Source organism: Suricata suricatta, chromosome 6, assembly GCF_006229205.1.
Source record: "Suricata suricatta isolate VVHF042 chromosome 6, meerkat_22Aug2017_6uvM2_HiC, whole genome shotgun sequence".
Lineage (NCBI taxonomy): Eukaryota > Metazoa > Chordata > Mammalia > Carnivora > Herpestidae > Suricata > Suricata suricatta.
The window spans coordinates 77,148,152-77,166,455 of NC_043705.1; the positions used below are offsets into that span (position 1 = coordinate 77,148,152).

General features: G+C 34.2%; 1 pseudogene; it reads left to right on the forward strand.

Annotated features, from left to right (window-relative positions):
• LOC115293477 overlaps positions 1-17,652 on the forward strand; it is a 48,401-nt pseudogene extending 30,749 nt beyond the window's left edge.
• The last annotated feature ends 652 nt before the right edge of the window (positions 17,653-18,304 follow it).

The following is an 18,304-nucleotide window of genomic DNA, read 5'->3' on the forward strand; positions in this document are numbered from 1 at the left end:
GAACTCACAAACCGTGAGATCATGACCTGACCCGAAACCAATAGCAGGTGCTTAACTTACTGAGCTTCTCAGGCACCCCATGTTCTGGCTTTTGGGAATTCTTTAAATTGGTTTCTTTGTTTTCTTATTCCTTATATATTTTGGATAGCAGGATTTTCTTTTTTTATTATATGTGTCTTTTTGAAAATATTTTCTCCTAGTCTGTAGCATATATTCTCATTCTTGCAGACAAAAAGTGGTTTTTCTTGTTTTTATTTTGTTTTGTTTTTGTTTATTTTATTTGATAGAGAGAGAGCAGCTGGGTAAAGGAGTGGAGGAAGAGGGAAAGAGAATCTTAAGCAGGGTTCATGCTCAGTATGGAGCCCAAGACAGGGCTCTATCCCACAACCTTGGGATCATGACCTGAGCTGACACCAAGAGTTTGATGCTTAATCAACTGAACTACCCAGGTTCTCCTAAATTTTTAATTTTATAAGTCTAGCATATCAATTATTTTATCATAGGTTGCATTTTTGGTATCTAAAAATTAATCATGATACCCAAAGTCTTCCAGTTTCTTTAATCTACATAGGGCTATTAAGATTGTCTATTTCTCTCATAGGAGTTGTGGCAGTTTTGTCTTTCAAGGAGTTGATAGTCATTTCATCTAGGCTCTCAAATTTGGGAATATAAAATTGTTCATAACATTCCTTTATTATACTTTTAATGTTCGTTGGGTTTGTAGTGATGTCTCCTCTTTCATTTTTAATATTAGTAATTTGTGTTTTTTCTCTTTTTTCCCCTTAGGTTCCTCCTAAGGCTTATCTCTTTATTGATTTTTTTAAAAAACAGTTCATTAATTTCCTGTATGTTTTTCCTGTTTTCAAGTCTTATTTTCTGTTCTAATTATTTTTTCTTCTGTTTGCCTTGATTTAATTTACTTTTCTTTTGCCGGTCCTTCAGTAAAAACTTAGATTATTGATTTTAGATTTTTTTTTCTAATATGTGTTCAATACTGTGAACTTTCCTCTAAGCACTGTTTTGCTTCATCTACCAAATTTTGATAAATTTCATTTCCACTTTCATTTAGTTCAAAATATTTCTTAACTTATTTTGAGTTTTCTCCTTTGTATTATTTAGTAGTGTAATGTTTAGTCTCCACATATCCTTCAAGGAGATGGAGCATAAGTCCTCACCCTGGAAGGGAGCTCTGCATAGTCACTTCCTTCCAAAGAGTACAGTATGAATAAAGAAAGAAAAAAGAGTGACTTTACTGTGACTACCTCAGCCAAATGAGCAAACTTAATAGCAACAGTAATGAGTAATGCTGCTATTATATCCCCTTGATATGGATGTGTGATGCCCTCCTCTGTGTTCTTTTCTCAGAAAGCCCATGACCACAACCTTATTGTGAGAAGAATATCAGATGAATTCCAATTAAGACGTGTTCTGTAAATTATCTGACTAGTCCTGAGGGTTGTTAGAGGGGTGCTGGATGGGGGAAAGGGCTGAATATGTAATGGGCACTAAGGAGGGCATTTTTCTGGGGTGAGCACTGGAATTATATGTAAGTGGTGAATCACTCGATTCTATTCCTGAAATCATTATTATATTCTATGTTAACTAACTTGATTTAAATAAAATTTAAATATTAAAAAATGTTTGTTACCATAGTTTTATTTTCTCAGAGGCTTTTTAGTTCTCTGTTCCTATTTTAAGATATTTTGTTCCATGGAATAAATTTCTATTCTCTGGGAAAAAAAATTGTCAAGGTCGTTGAAAACAGGGGAGATCTAGGAAACTCTTACAAAAGGAAGAACCTAATGAGCCATGAAGACTAAATGTAATGTTCTCTGGATGGGATTCTGGAAGAGAAAAAGGGCATTAGGTATAAAATAAGAAAATCTGGATAAATTATAAACTTTTGTTGATGATAATGTTTTCAATATTCATTTATTAATTGTGACAAACATATAGCAATGTAAGATGTTAATAATTGGAAAAATCTGGATTTGAAGCAGATGGCATTTGTGGGTATATGTGAGGTATATGTACTATCATAACTTTCCTATAAATCTAATAATCTAGAATCATGCTTTTCTTAAAAATAAAAATAAGTCTTTTCACCACAGAATCCAGGGCTTAAACGTGCAAGATGCTAGAGACAGAAATAGATAGTAATGAAGGTAAAAGACTTGTATTTCATTTCAGTAGGAGCGGAGCATATACAGAAATGATACGCGTGTTTTGAACAAAATTATGGAAAGCCTAACACACAGGTACTCTTACAGCTTTAAGAAAATGAATTGTAACTCTTATCTGCAGAATTCACCTAAAAGCACAGAGAATAGAGCACATGATATAATTTCAGCAATGTAAAAGGGATTCCTGCCTGATTGGCTCATCATTTGCTGCAGATTCATAGCGGGTCATATTATCTAAGTGGTAAACATGCTGAATTGTGATCACTCATGAGTTGTGATAAATCATGAACATATTTGCTAAAAAATAGCTTTCACTTTAGAAAATGAGTTGTCCTGTAAGCCTGGTGGTAACTGTATATGTGAGCAGGACATCTGAAAGATTTTTGTAGAACATTATCTAGATTGAAAGAATTAAATATGGGGCTTGTTTGAGAAGGGAAATAACTTGGTAAATTAAATAAAAGGCAGCAAGTAAGATCTAAATCCTAAGGTTAGTTAAAAATAGGGTTGTACTTTCTTACACCATACACAAAAATAAACTCCAAAATGGAAGAAAGACCTAAATGTAAGATGGAAGCCATCAGAATCCTAGAGGAGAAAATAGGCAACATCCTCTTTGACCTCAGCCACAGCAACTTCTTATTTGATATGTCTTCAGAGGCAAGGAAAACAAAACCAAAAATGAACTATTGGGACCTCATCAAGATATAAAAAACGCTTATGCACAGTGAAGAAAACAATCAGCAAAACTAAAAAGCAACCGACAGAATGGGAGAAGATATCTGCAAATGATATATCATATAAAAGGTTAGTATCCAAAATCTATAATGAACTTATGAAACTCAACACCCAAAAAACAAATAAGCCAGGGAAGAAATGGGTACAAGACATGAATAAACACTTTTCCATAGAAGACATCCAGATGACTAGCAGACACATGAAAAAATGCTTAACATTACTCATCATCAGGAAATACAAATCAAAACCACAATGTAATAACACCTCACATCTCTCATAAAGGCTACAATTAACAACTCAGGAAACAACAGAAGTTGGCGAAGATTCAGAGAAAGAGGAACACTTTTGCCCTGCTGATGAGAATGCAAAGTGGTACAGCCTCTCTGGAAAACAATATGGAGGGTCCTCAGAAAATAAAAATAGTACTAACCTATGACCTAGCAATTGCACTACTAGGTATTTATCCAAAGGACAGGAGTGCTGATTCAAACAGGCACATGCAATCTAATGTTTATAGTAGCACTATCGACAGTAGCCAAAGTATGGAAAGAGCCCACATGCCCATAAACTGATGAATGGATACACACACACACACACACACACACACACACGCACACACACACACACCGGAATATTATTTGGTGATCCAAAAGAATGAAATCTTGACATGGAACTAGAGTGTATTATGCTAAGTGAAATGAGTCAGTAGGAGTAAGACAAGTGTCATATAATTTCAATCATGTGTGGAATTTAAGAAACAAAACAGATTAACCTAACGAAAGGGAGGGAAAAATAAGATAAAAACAGGAAGACAAATCATAAAAGACTCTTAAGTACAGAGAACAAACTGAGGGTTGCTGGCAGGGTGTTGAGTGAGGGGAGGGATGGGCTAAATCGGTGAGGGGCATTGAAGAAGACTATTGTTGGGATTAGCACTGGGTATTATATGTAAGTGATGAATCACTAAATTCTATTCCTGAAGTCACTATTAGAGTGTATGTTTAATAATTTAGATTTAAATTTTTAAAAAATTGGGACAGATGCTCTTTAGATCTGCTGCTATTTCCCCCCATATGTCCTGCCATTAAACGTGAAATTAGAACAAGAACTATGATGACAGCAGAGTGATTGTAAGGTAATCAACATAGAGTAAATGTTAGTATGCATAAACCCTGACTTGATAATCTCCCACCAAATGTAAATATAAGATGCTATATTTATCATGAATTGTGAACAAAAAAAACCTGAAACAAGGAAATAAAAATCCGAATAATCATAATTTCTGATGTATTTTAATGTATTTTAAAATGTAATATTTTAAATCAAACACTTATCTAAATGTATTTAACCTCAAGCAAGGAAAGACATCCAAGTATTGAAATACAAGTATCTAACTGCATCCATATGAGTTTACCTTATGATGCCTAGGTGGTATAAGGATATTACAAAATCAAATTTTGCAGGATGGAAATTTCCAAATACACTGTGTTTACAGCTAATGATATTAGCACCTAATGCAAAGATTTACAGACTTGACTCTTAAAGAATCACTTGGAATACTTGTTAATGATGCGGACACCCACCTCTTCATATTTCCTATCTTTTAAATTCTGCTTTAATGAATTTAAGGTAGGGGCCCGAGATCCACACTTGAACATGTTTGAGGTATTTTGATTGGAAAGCCAATTTTAAATCACTTTGCATGTCTTTATTTAAATTGAGCTTAGGCCTAAAATATACATATATGCAAATGAATATGGCAAAATATGGAATGATAAAACCTTTGAGCTCTTTTTTTTTCTTGCCATACAATGGCCACTACAAATCTGCACACTTGAAAAGCATACGAGGTAGTTAATGAGTATCATGATCAGCCATATTTGTAGAGGAACTATTGACAGTTAGCCATACATTAAGAGTACTAGTGTACTCATTTTTAACTGATTATGTTAAAAATCTAAAATACTGTGGACCACACTGTATGTTACTATAATCTGTAATTCAATTTATCTGCTTATCTCCTATTGATATGCACAGCAGAATTCAATTCATTGTGCAATACTTTTGGATTTTCCTTGTGATGGCTATTATCACTAGAACAACATACGGTTATCTTTTTTGTTGTTGCAAAAGTGTATTCATTCAATGTTGAAGGAATCAAACCTTGTTTCAATTCACATGGATATTTCCTGTCTCTAAATTGCACTTTTCTCCTTTTAATTTTGATAACTTTCTAAATTGCTTTTTGGTTTTTTTTCGCACATGAATGAGATGACAACTGCATTTGAAGGGAATTGAAAAAATACAGAAATGATTACCATTGATTATCTTCCTTCTCTTTACTTCCTTGCACTCTGACTGAGTGTGCCTGGATGAGCTGAACAGTTTGGTAGCACATGCTGGGCAATTACTGTGCTACAAATTTGCAGCTACAGTGATCCTGCAAAACACCGCTTTCTCTATCTCTCTGTCCGCAATTAGGAGAAGACCTGAATAACAAAAGGTATTCTTAGTTTTTGTATAAAAAAGAATTGAGCTTTCAATTTATGAAAAAGAAACTGAAACTAAGGATAAATATACAAGTGAATTTAATTTAGGGTGATTTGTAACATAGTATGCTGACTATACTTTTTTGACATTGTAAGATTGCCCGGATAGCAACATTTTTGTTTTTGTTTTTTTCCTTTTATCCATTGGGAACTAGATAACCCATTTACCTTAGATGATAGGTTTATGCATTTTATTTCTTGGGAACAAAGCCAGTAGATTTAAAAAATTCAACTCAGCCTAAGTAATTCTGCTGGCAGACAATAGGATGTAAGAGACAGTCCTCAATAATCACAGTTCTGATTCAGATGAAGTATTTTGAATATAAAGTGACAGTAGAAAATGGCATAGATTTCAATAACTTTAAGAACCAATCTTCCATTGTCTGAGCAAACTCTTTAGTCGGTAGTTATTGAATGAGCATGTTTACCTGTGATTTTACACAGGAAGAGTATCATTTCATAGCAAGCTGAGGATCCATGAATTATAAAAGGAATTATTAATGTTCAAATAGTACATCCTAGGAATGGATCAAACTGGAAGGTTATTTTCAGCATTTGCAATTGAATAACATTTGATTTTATTACAAATAGCAAAAAACGGAATCATTTTTAGGATAGTGTCAAAAAAGAAAGAAAGAGAGAAAAGTGTCACTCAAGAGCCTTAGTGTAATCTTAATATATTCAAATAAGCATTCATAATAACTGACTTGCTTTTCTGAAAGGAACATAAAAGTAGTCAAGCTCTACTGTGAGTTGCCATCCAAATTTGCTATTTTCATGCCTATCTGAAATGAACAGGCTGTCATAAAGTGAAAAGAATTATTATGAAATGAGATTAGTAAGAAGCTTGCTGATGGATCAGAACACATTATCCAGAATTCTTAGCCCAGGACAGATATGATCTGGAGGCAGGAAGGTGATCCCAGCTAGCAAGGAGGAGCCACAACTTGCATTGATGCACATCCCTGCAGAGAAAGTTTGTATCAGAAAGGTTGATGGCATCAGACATGGGACTTAACCAAAAAACTGCAGACCTAGACTGGATAGGAAGCCAATTAGAAATGTGCTTTAGGGCAGTACAGTACAACTTTGTCTATTGCTGAGAATCAAAAGAGATATTAGTGAAAAACGGATTTCTAGACTACACCAAGACCTGCTCAATTAGTAGCTCTAGGTAAGGGAGACTCTGCAAGTCTGTAGTTTAATAAATATCATAGATGATTCTACAAAGTGGTTAATAAAGGAAGTGATCCTAAAAGAACTGAAAAACCAATTATTCATTCATTGATTATTTAATATTTCTTGAGAAAGTAATATGTATTTTTAAAGTAAGTTCTGTGGTATATGTGTGATCTTTGTAAACAAACAAACAAACAAAAAAACCCACCTCATTGGTAGCAACTTGATTTTTTTATAGACAATTTGTTGACTTAATGTATGAAAAATAGGTTGCACATTTAAATTCAACCTACAAATATTATTTCTCATAAACTAGTACAATTTAATTATCACTATTGAAAAGACATAGAATTTTGTAACTCACATGTTTAAATGTTATCAGCATTTATAATTTTAACAATTTATGTTCTTTTTAAGTCCTTAAATTGTTCGAATAACCAAATAAACTCTCTCAAGCACTTAGGTAATTTCTAGAATCTAATGAATCAAGTTTAAATGTAGTGAGCCATAATTGTTTTTGTGAATTTAAAATCAAATTATCGGGGCTCCTGGGTGGCTCAGTCAGTTAGGCGTCCGACTTCAGCTCATGTCATTATCTCATGGTTCATGAGTTCTAGCCCCCAAGTCAGGCTCTGTGTTGACAGCTCAAATTAGATGCCTTTAATATTCTTCCTAACTCCAATTCTCTTTGGTCTCTGTCTAACAAAAACTTCTCAAAGTGGTATTTTGTGTTTTGTTTTAGTTTCTGTTTTTGTTTTTGCCACCAATCCAAAATACCTCTCCTTCCCATCAATCTTTACTTCTTACTTTTAGTTTTGAGTATATGAAGCTTAACTTTGCTTCACATAATTTATTACTGTGTCACATAATAGTACCAGTTTACATGTATATATATTCATTTATTTATTATGTGTCTTCTTCACAAAAGTATCTGTTTCCATGGCAAGGACTTGCAACTCTTATCACTGTTATATCTCTATCTTAATAATGCTGTTAAACTCATAGCACTAAGTAATATTTTGAGAAATTAATACATTAAAAATCATCAGTGCTTATATTAAGGTTTGACATACAGTTATACTGTATTCCTTACACTGACCTTGACTAGTGACATGACTGGTCCCAATATTTCACATAACGGCTTTTGATGAATATAGTTGGTAGGATCAAAGAATCAGAAGGAAATTACGTAGATGACTTGTAAAATAATTGGATTATAAAATTCTATTACCCATATCATAAGCAACATATATTTCTATGATTTTAAAAATTATTATCATTCTAAAACATTAAAATAATATAACAGTTACAGATGCATCTCTTTGGTACCTACTGCTAATTATTTTGTTAGTGTTCTGTACTTCACCCACCTAAATCTCTAAGATAAGTTTATTGAGAACAGCTAGCTCTCATTAACTCATGATTCATGAAATCTAACACAACGTCTGGTACATTTAATTGTTAAATAAATATTTGATAAGTGAAAAACGAAGTCCATAGTACAAACAATTAACCTTATATCTTTTTGATGGATTCAAAATGTGAGTTCCATTTTTGTACCTTCAAAAGAAGGTAATGCAATGTCTTCATTGCATTAATGACAATTTCAAAAGCAGACAACTAAGGTTAATAATTCTATTTCTTAGTAAAGTAAACCACTGTGAATTTCTTCTTCAAACACATGAAAAATCTTATTTTTTAGCTCAAGAATGCTTTCATTGCTTTCTCTTTCTTATGAAATGTTATCTCTGCAATTTAAAATTTATTTAACAGAGGGTTTCTTCTCTTTTTGTAGCTGAGGCTGCATTAATTTGCTTTAGACCATCCCCATAGTATTGGTACGTAAGCTCCTTATGCTGGTGAAAGTAACTTGTAGCTAATATTCCTTGTATTTTGTTTTGGGTTTGTTTTTTTGTTTGTTTGTTTGTTTGTTTGTTTTTACTGTTGGCTTCTCAGGATACTTTTGGGCTTAAGAGTGCACAAGGCATTGTTTTTATAAATCATCTTTTAATTGGAAGACAGCTTCTAAAGAATGCAGATGACTATCTCATGTTCTGACTGGGGATTAGGCTAGGAGCATTGATAATCCACCTGACTTGATGGCTATTCTTCAGTGTACTAGTGAGATAGATCCTTTCTGGCAAGCTCCACTTGAGGGGTCTCTTCAAAGTAATCCTTTTCCCAATTAATTGGATTTGTCTCCTCCAGGGTCACTGTCAAACTATGCAATTGGCTTTCTTTTGGTTCAAATTTTGTTGTATGCATGAGTTCAGCTCCAGACATTTTTCTGTCACTTTTAAACTTCTGACCTGCAGTGGTTGAGACTGTGCACTTTCTCAGCTGTAGGACAAGCCACCTCTTTGGAATGCATACCTCAGAAATACAAAGACCAGGTCCCGACTTCTGCTCAGCCTCTCCAGTTAGCTTCTAATTCCATCTCTCACTCATTTTCTTGAAGACAGAGGTGGTGGAGGTACCTTTCAAATCCTCAGATTAGGTCATTATGTCACTTTATAAAGGAAGCATCAAAAAGGAGGAGAAAATACATTTTCTGTACATTCCATGAAACTCACAAAAGCCATATATAGATTTATGTTTTTGTGGTGAGGTTAAAAACATAATATTTATCCCAAAGGTAAATTGTGTTACGTTATATTACTTTATACATCTTGCTAGGTAAGGGAGAAATTTACATTCTCCAATGATCTTATGAAATACGTGGCCTTTCATCATCTTTAATATACATATATACTATTAAAAAAAACCCAAATTATTAACACAAAAATAAAATGAACCAAGTCATATTCATAACTTATTTTAAATCTATATTTGAACTCTTCATAGCTAAACACAACATTAAGATGTTGTCCCAAAGCAACCACGCATAGATTTGTAGAGTTGAGGTGTTTTGAGATGTATAAAGGCCTGTAAGAAACAAGAGAATTAAAATGTTTGTAGAGTAGAAACACACTTTCAGTGAAGCAATATTTGGTTAAAACCAAAGTATTGTCCATTGCGACATAACTAATAATAACTTAACAGGATATACAGAGGGTCCTTTCTTCATCTCTAGGTATTTTTTCTTTTTTTTTGTAGTCAGTTTATATTTTATTTACTTATTTTTATTTTATTTTTCCCTCATAATAATGGTACTCTTATCTTATGATAATATAAATGGTCTCCCTCGCCTATTTATCTCATCCTCTGACACCCGCCCCCCTCTTCTGGTGACTATCAGTTTGTTTTCTAGAGCTAAGAGTCTGCTTTTTGCTTTCTCTCTCTTTGCTTGTTTGTTTTGTTTCTAAAGTTCTACATATGAGTGAGATCATATGTTATTTGTTTTTCTCTGATTGACTTGTTTTGCTTAGCATTAGACTCTTTAGGTCCATCCATGTTGCAAATGACAAGATATCATTCTTTAGGACTGAATAATATTCCAGTGTGTGTGTGTGTGTGTGTCTGTGTGTGTGTGTGTGTGTGTGTGTGTGTGTGTGTGAGACATCTTCTTTATTCATTCATTAGTCAGTAGACACTTGGACTGCTTCCATATTTTGACTATTGTAAATAATGCTGCTAAAAACATAGGAGTATATGTATCCCTTTGAATTTTGTATTCTTTGGGTAAATATCCAGTAGTGTAATTGCTGGATCATAAGGTAGTTCTATTTTTGACTATTTGAAGAACCTTCTTCATAATGTTTTCTGCAGTAGGATTGCACCAGTTTGCATTCCTACCAACAATGCAAGAGAGAGGTTTCTTTTTGTCCATATCTTCACTAAGACTTCTAATTTCTTGTGTTATGAATTTTAGCCATTCTGACAGGGGCAAAGTGCTTTATCATTGTAGTTTTCATTTGTTGAGCATCTTTTCATGTGTCTTTTGGATATCTGTGTGTCTTCTTTTGGAGAAATATCTATTTGTGTCTTCTGCTCATTTTTAAATTGGTCTAGTTTTTTGGGTATTGGGTTGTATCTATTCTTTAAAATATTTATATGAATATTTCTATATGCCTTCATTTCTGTTGAGTAAATAGCTCAACTGTAGGTGTACAGTTCATTTTTTTTAAAGTAATTGACATTTTTCCAAAGTGGGGTACTACTGTGAATTCCTTCCAGAAATGTAAAAGTCTTTCTTCATGTCTTTCCAGAACTTGGTTTACATTTATCCATTCCAATAGATATATATTATGATCTCATTGTTTTAATTTGTACTTCCCAAATAACTGAGGATGTGTAGCATCTCTTCATATGCTTATTTCCTTTCTGTATATATTATGTAATGAAATGTTAAAGTATTTTGCCAATTTTAATTTTTGTTGTTTTCTTATTAAGTTTTGAATAGATTTGAGAGATTTGGGATATACACAATTTACAAATATTTTCTCCCAATGCCTATTTTGTCTTTCCATTCCCTTAGTGTTTTGATTTTTGTTTGTTTGTTTTCTTTTGCTTTGTTTTGTTTTTGGATGACATACATTTTAATTCTGATTAAGACCAATTTGTCAATTTCTTTTTATGGACTGTGCTTTTGGTGCCATAGATATTGATGTCTTTTAATAGATTACAAAGGTCTTCTCCTATGTTTTCTTCTAGAAATTTTACAAAATACTTTGTAAAATGTTTGGAATTACAAAACATTTTGAGTTTCTTTTTGCATATGCTGTAAAGTGCAGATGAAAGACGTTTTTGCATATGAATATTCAGTGGTTCCCAAATCATTCGTGGAACAAAACAATCCTTTATCTAATGATCCATCTTGCAGAATTTAGACACATGCCTATATATACAACACACATATATATTATGTGTTATATGCATTACATAGATATAAAATATACTGATAAACCATAGATATAAATTGTATATTATATATAGATTGTCATTTATGGTTATATACAGTTTCATTTAAGAATCAATAAACTTATCATGTTCAGTTACACAGATATCTGCCCCATTATATGAAAAGTGAGGCAGAAAATATTTGTATGTCTATATGCTATATATCCATTTAGCACTACTCTGAGCAAAAGAATATTTATACATAGTTATCTTAATAAACACTGACATTTCTGGGGAGTAGGCATCCTTAGAAAAATACTTGCTAATCAGAGATTACAAATCAGGTGTTTAAAGTCATAGGTATTTTAAGTGGTGGAGGTAGAAAGCAAACCCAGATGACTGATACTCTTTCTAGCATGCCCATCATGAAGGATTAAATCATAGCATCAGTTGGGATGCTTCAGTTACTCAGTTAGTTGAGCATCTGACTTCAGCTCAGGTCATGATCACAAAGCTACTGAGTTCATAGTTCATGAGTTCACAGTTCGTGAACTTGATCCTTGCATCACGCTCTCTGCTGTCAGTGTGGAGTCCACTTTGGATCCTCTGTTACCCCTTCTCTCTGCCCCTCCCCCACTCAGCTTGCTTTCTCAAAAATAAATAAACATTTTTAAAAAATCATAGCATTATTAAAATTGACAGCCACAATACATTGGCCTATCACAGTTCTAAGATTGCCCAGATGAACCATTATTTCTAATTTTCTTCAAAATGTAATCAGCTATTTAAGCTATAGCTACATAAGGAAAGAGAAGAAGAGAGAGGAAATATATTGTGAGTTATGATCAGATAGCCTGCAAGTCTAAATTGTAAAAAGCCAAACAAAATCCACTTCCTCCTCACTTTGTAATTTTCTCTTAATGTAGATTATAGTCATTTTTTCTTAAATTTTAAGTCCATAAGTCCTGATATAATAGAACTAATTTAAGTGTACCTACAAGTTTGACTGTACCAGGACAGCATGAATGCCTTCCTGAATGATCCCACCATAGAAGCAACATGACAAACATTATGTATCCTGGAGAGAGTAGCCATTCATTGACCAAAGGCAGTGATTTTGGCATACAGTCTCAGCACTTTGCCTCATTTCCAAAGTAGAGGTCATCTGGCAAATTTCAGAGGCAAGAAAGGTGACTGGCTCTGGAAAGCATAACTGCTCCATGCCCTTGACTCCACTCAAGTCTAAGGTCATTCAGTGTACTCAGGCATGTGAGCACTCCTGCATATGTGTCACACAAAGTTTTAACAATCAAAACAAATATCTCTCCATATGTATCACTCTAGAATTTCTACACAGAGTGGGGATCTTACAAGGACATTGTAGTAATAATTTCAATAAATCCTAAGAAGATTAACTTTCAGCATCTTGAGTGGAAGACTATTTTAAAACACAGTACTAATAAAATCTAAATTGCTCACTAATCTCTATCTTATAATTATGGTAATGTGATTCCAGGTATGACATCGACATGCATTTGATCTAATTTTTCTACAATACACTTAAGAATATTAGATTCAGTTCCATGGTATTAAAGGTTCTATAATTCAAGATACATTTTTTTATTCATCCATTTTTTCTGTGTTCAATACTATAGGCCAGAAAATTGTTCCAAATGTCAGTGCAGATATTCTTATCCCAGATCTTAGGGTCCTATTCGTACCATATCTCTGTCCTTACTTTAACATCAGAAACTTGCCAGTGCCCTATATATTTACCTTTATTTGTAGCATTTCTCTTCTTATAGTCAGAGCTGGAGCATGAATTTGAACACAGACTTTCCTTTCAATGCAGATCAGAGTCTGTTTACAATGTGATAGAAGTTAGCATTTATATCATGTTTGAGGTAACACCTGGCTAACATGGCTTGTTAGTTTTGTCCATGAGTGCTTCAGTAATACTTAGTCACAATAACTAACTCCACATTCCTTATCATTATCACTGCTCCCCTCTCTCTCCATCGCTAGAGGTATTGTATAAGTCACGTAACTCCTCCCCGTATGTGTTATATTCCAACTGATCACATATGAAAGTTGCAGTAATTGTGATGCTTCAGCTCACCAAGGTTTATCACAACCCACTTCCCACCTGTGATGTAATTCTAATTGTCATCTGGATAATAGGTTAGTCAGTTTCGAAACTTTATTCTGAAAAACTGCTTCCACAATCGGTGGCTGTTAATACCTGTTCTTAGTTTGCGTTTTGCTAGAAGAAGATACATACTTAGGCAAGTAGGATTTAATCAAGTAGTCTTAACGGAAGATCATCCTTTAAAAAGGTCTTAAGCCAAAGAAGGAAAATCGAAAGGAAAATGCAGGTAATAGAGGGTATCTTATTATTGGATTATCATCATAGGCAAAATGTACTTAAGCCACTGAAGAACTCAGAGCTAATGAAAAACATGAGTTTCAGAATGATCCCTGTGGAAGGGCAAAAAACAAAGCAAAGCAAAATAAGACAAAACAGCAACAACAAAAGTCAGATAATTCCTATCAAGCATGTACCAAAGTCTGCTTTTGGGGGCTTATCTTTTTCTCTCACATTCAGCTTACCTAGTGCACAGGCAGAGAAGTCTTCTCTAGAGGACTTCTTAAAAAGCTTTCAGGTGAAGAGATAGAGATGTTGGTGGTGAAAGTGTGGCCAGGATGCCCTGAAATGGAAGGCGCAAGAGGAATATAGAGGATGCTATAAGTATCCATTACAGTTATAGTCTGTCTGAATCTTTTTTACATATTCACTTATTTTTCATTTTATTTATTTTCTTGTTCTATGCTCCATATTTCCTGTTGAGCTTTAAGAAGTCTATTCTCTCTTATGCTCTTGTAATTGAACCTTTATTTCTGAAGTAATTTTCCCAACAATCTCTTTACTAAATTCTTATATTTATAATTCCTGTGTTTTCTAGATACCTATCTGAGCACCTATATGTGCTTTGAGTGGTTTCATCATAATTGTAATTGCTTCATCAATTTTTCAAATTCATGTTGGACTGTTGTGGCATAGTATTCCTGTATTTCAGGATAAATTTCATGTCTTTTTGTTTTTACTATTTGGAGAAATTGATGCTTAAATTTTTTTCTTTATGAGATTTTTATATACATGCTGCAGTTTGATTTTATATTGTTAATACTTGAACAAGCTGGTGTTCTATGATAATTTATTAGGAGAATGATCTCATGGTACTTTCTGCCACATGGTTTTAATTAATATGCAACTTGAAGGTTTTTTTGTTTGTAAGTTTGTTTTTGTCTATTCAGTTTGTTTCTCAATATGGCTTATAGGAAAAGAAGGATTCAGATCCAGAACATGTAATTATTGGGAAGTGTTTCTTTGTTTTTGCTTTGTTTTGTTTTTTTTTGCCTTCTATGTGATCTTCAGCAAGTCACATAACATGATTCAGCCTCAGTGTCCACTCTATAAAATGATATTATCAGCAATATAAAAATAACAATGACTACTATTTGGGGGGCATTTATTAAGAGCCATCTGCATGCTAAACACTTTGTTGACATCACAGTGTGCTACAATGAGGATAATAGGGCCCACCTGCTCTGGTTCTTCTACATCTTCATTGGTTTTGAATACGTATACTGCATCTAGCAAAAAACCTGGCTCACTGTGGTCGATAAATGGCAGTACCATTCTTCTGTCTCTCCCTCTCCTCAGCTCTAAGCAGTGTTTTAGTGAATTCATTCAATGATTTGTTTAATGATTTTATTTTTCTTTTCAGAATTTGTACTTAATGACTTCCACATTTTTTCAGACACTCTTGACACTTGATTGTTAAAATTTCTTTTTAGATTATTATAGATTCACATGCAGTTGTAAGAAATAACAGAGGAACCTACGTCTTACATAGTTACTGCACAATATCACAACCAAAAAGCATCACAAAAGGATATTTATAGCAACCATCATTTTTAGTCTTAACCAGCTTTACACGCTCTGTGTGTATTTAATTCCACAGGATTTCATATTATGTAGATTTCTGTCACAACTGCCACAGTGAGAATATAGAATTGTTCCACCACAATGATCCCTTGTGCCATTCATTTTTGCTATAGCTACTTCCCTCCATCTCTCCACCCTAACTCCTAGAAACAGCTAATCTGTTCCCCATATCTCTAATTTGTTCTTTCACAATTGTTACATGATGCAGTCATACAGTATGTAACTTTGACATTGGCTTTTGTCATTAAATATAATTAAATTGAGATCTATCAAAATTGTAGTGGATATTGATGGATATTCCTTTTTTATTGCTGAATGGTATTCTATGCTATGGGTGATTTATCACAGTTTTTTAAACAATTGATTTCATTCTTAATGTATTGTAAATCGGCATATTTATTTTGGGTCAATTTCATATTATATTTTTTTCTTTTAAAGACAGTGCAAATGTTGGGGAGAGGGGTAGAAGGAGAGGAGAATCATAAACAGGCTTCATGTTTAGCATAGTGCCTAACACAAGGCTTGATCCCATGACTCTGGGATCATGACCTGAGCAGATATTAAAAATCAGATGCTCAACCAACCAATCGAGCCACCCAGGTGCCTTTATAATGTTATTTTTAACTAATGGAGTATAAATTCTCTACTTCATTCCATCTTCTAAACTCTCTCTCAAAGGGAGTTCCCAACTCATGAAGTTTTCAAACTCTGATTATGACCTTTTTGTTTGTTTTTCTTTAGCTAAACAAAATACCTTCATAGGTAGTGTGCATACCTTATAACACTAAATACCTTATACCATTAGGTATATACCACTTATACCTGATTTCACCTTCCCATTTGCTCAGTTATCTCACTTATAAATAAGCATACATAAGCATATATGCACATAAAAGATATATACATAAGATTACATAGTTTAATACATTATTATTTTGAACAAACTTGTTAGATCAATTAAAAATTAAAACTTTTATTTTACCTTCACTATTTTCTCTTCAATAATCTTCCTTTCTTACATAAATCTGAGTTTCTGACCTATATTATTTGTCTTCTCTCTAAAGAATTTCTAACATTTCTCACACCACTATCTACTGTCAGGAGATTTCCTCAGTTTTTGTTTGTCTGAAAAAGTCTATTTCCCCTTCATTTTTGAAGGATAATTATTCAGGGTACAGAATTTGAGGTTGCTGGGGCTTTTCTATCTACTCTTTAAATATTTCACCACATTCTCTTCTGGGCTACACAGGTTTTAAGAAGTTAGATGCAGTTCTTGCCTTTCTGCACTAACGAGGTACGGGTCTATATGGTTGTTTTGCATTCCATCATAACTTAAAGGGAAATTTTCAGTGTTCAGAACCCTTGATGTCCAGCAAACTAAAGAGGAGAATTTCCTCAAACGTCTTGCAACAGGACCTACTTGACATCTAAATAGAACAGTACATCTGCAGAAGCAAAAGTGATGGTATCTACGTCATAAATCTGAAGAGAACCTGGGAGAAGCTTCTGTTGGCAGCTTGTGCCATTGCTGCTATTGAAAACCCTGCTAATGTCAGTGTCATGTCATTCAGGAATAGTGGCCAGTGAGCTGTGCCGATGTTTGCTGCTGCTACAGGAACCACTACTATTGCTGGCCGTTTCACTCCTGGCAACTTCACTAACCAGATCCAGGTACCCTTCTGGGAGCCAAGACTTCTGGTGGTTACTGATACCAGGGCTGACGACCAGCCTCTCAGAGGTGTCTTATAATAATCTGCCTACCATCTCTCTGTAACGCAGATGCTCCTCTGCACTATGTGGACATTGCCACCCCTTGCAACAACACAGGAGCTCACTCAGTGGGTCTAATGGTGGTGGATGCTGGCCTGGGAAGTTCTGGAAATAGGTGGCACCGCTTCCTGTGAACACCCATGGGGGGTCATGCCTGATTTCTACTTCTACAGAGATCCTGAAGGGATTAAAAAGGAAGATCAGACTGCTCCTGGAAGGGTTGTGACCAAGGAGGAATTTCAGGGTGAATGGACTGCTCCAGCTCCTGTGCTCACTGCTACTCAACCTGAAGTTGCTGATTTGTATGAAGCCATGCAGGGGCCTCTGTGCCTTCCAGCAGCCCCCTGCTGAGGACTGGAGCACTTAGCCTACCACCGAAGACTGGTCTGCAGCTCACACTGCTCCCGCCACTGAATGGGAAGGAGCAACCACTGAGTTGTCTTAGGTAGCTCTTCTACAGAGTCAAACAGATGGAAAAGAAGCAGTTTCTGGAAAAAAAAAAGTCAGATGAAGTTCTTATTTCTGTTCCTTTACAGGGACTATGTTTCTCTTCTCTGGCTTCCTTCAGGAATTTTTTTTTCTGTATTTGATAATTATATGCCAATATAGTGGGGTTTTTGTTTTGTTTTGTTTTTTGCATGCATTCCATTTGGTATTCTCTGAGCTTCCTGGATCTGTGATTTGGTCTCTGACATTAATTTGGATAAATTCTCAGTCATTCTTTTAAAAAAATATTTCCTCTGTTCCTTTCTCTCTTTTCCTTTTGGTTTTCTTATTATGTATGTGGCTTTATTTTCTTATTATGTATGTTATAGATTTTGTAGTTTTTCCACAGTCCTTGGATAGTCTGTTGTGTTCTGCTTTATTTTTTTTCAGTATTGTTCTTTTTGTTTATCAGTAGTAAAGGTTTCTACTGACATGTCCTCTAGTTCAGAGATTCTTTCCCCAGCCAAATCGAGTCTACTAATAAGTTTGTCATAGGTATTCTTCATTTCTGTTACAGGTTTTTATCTCTAGCATTTCTTTTTGGTTATTTCATAAGATTTCCATATTTCTGCTTACATTGGTCAACTTCTCTCTTTTGTGGTGGTTTCTTT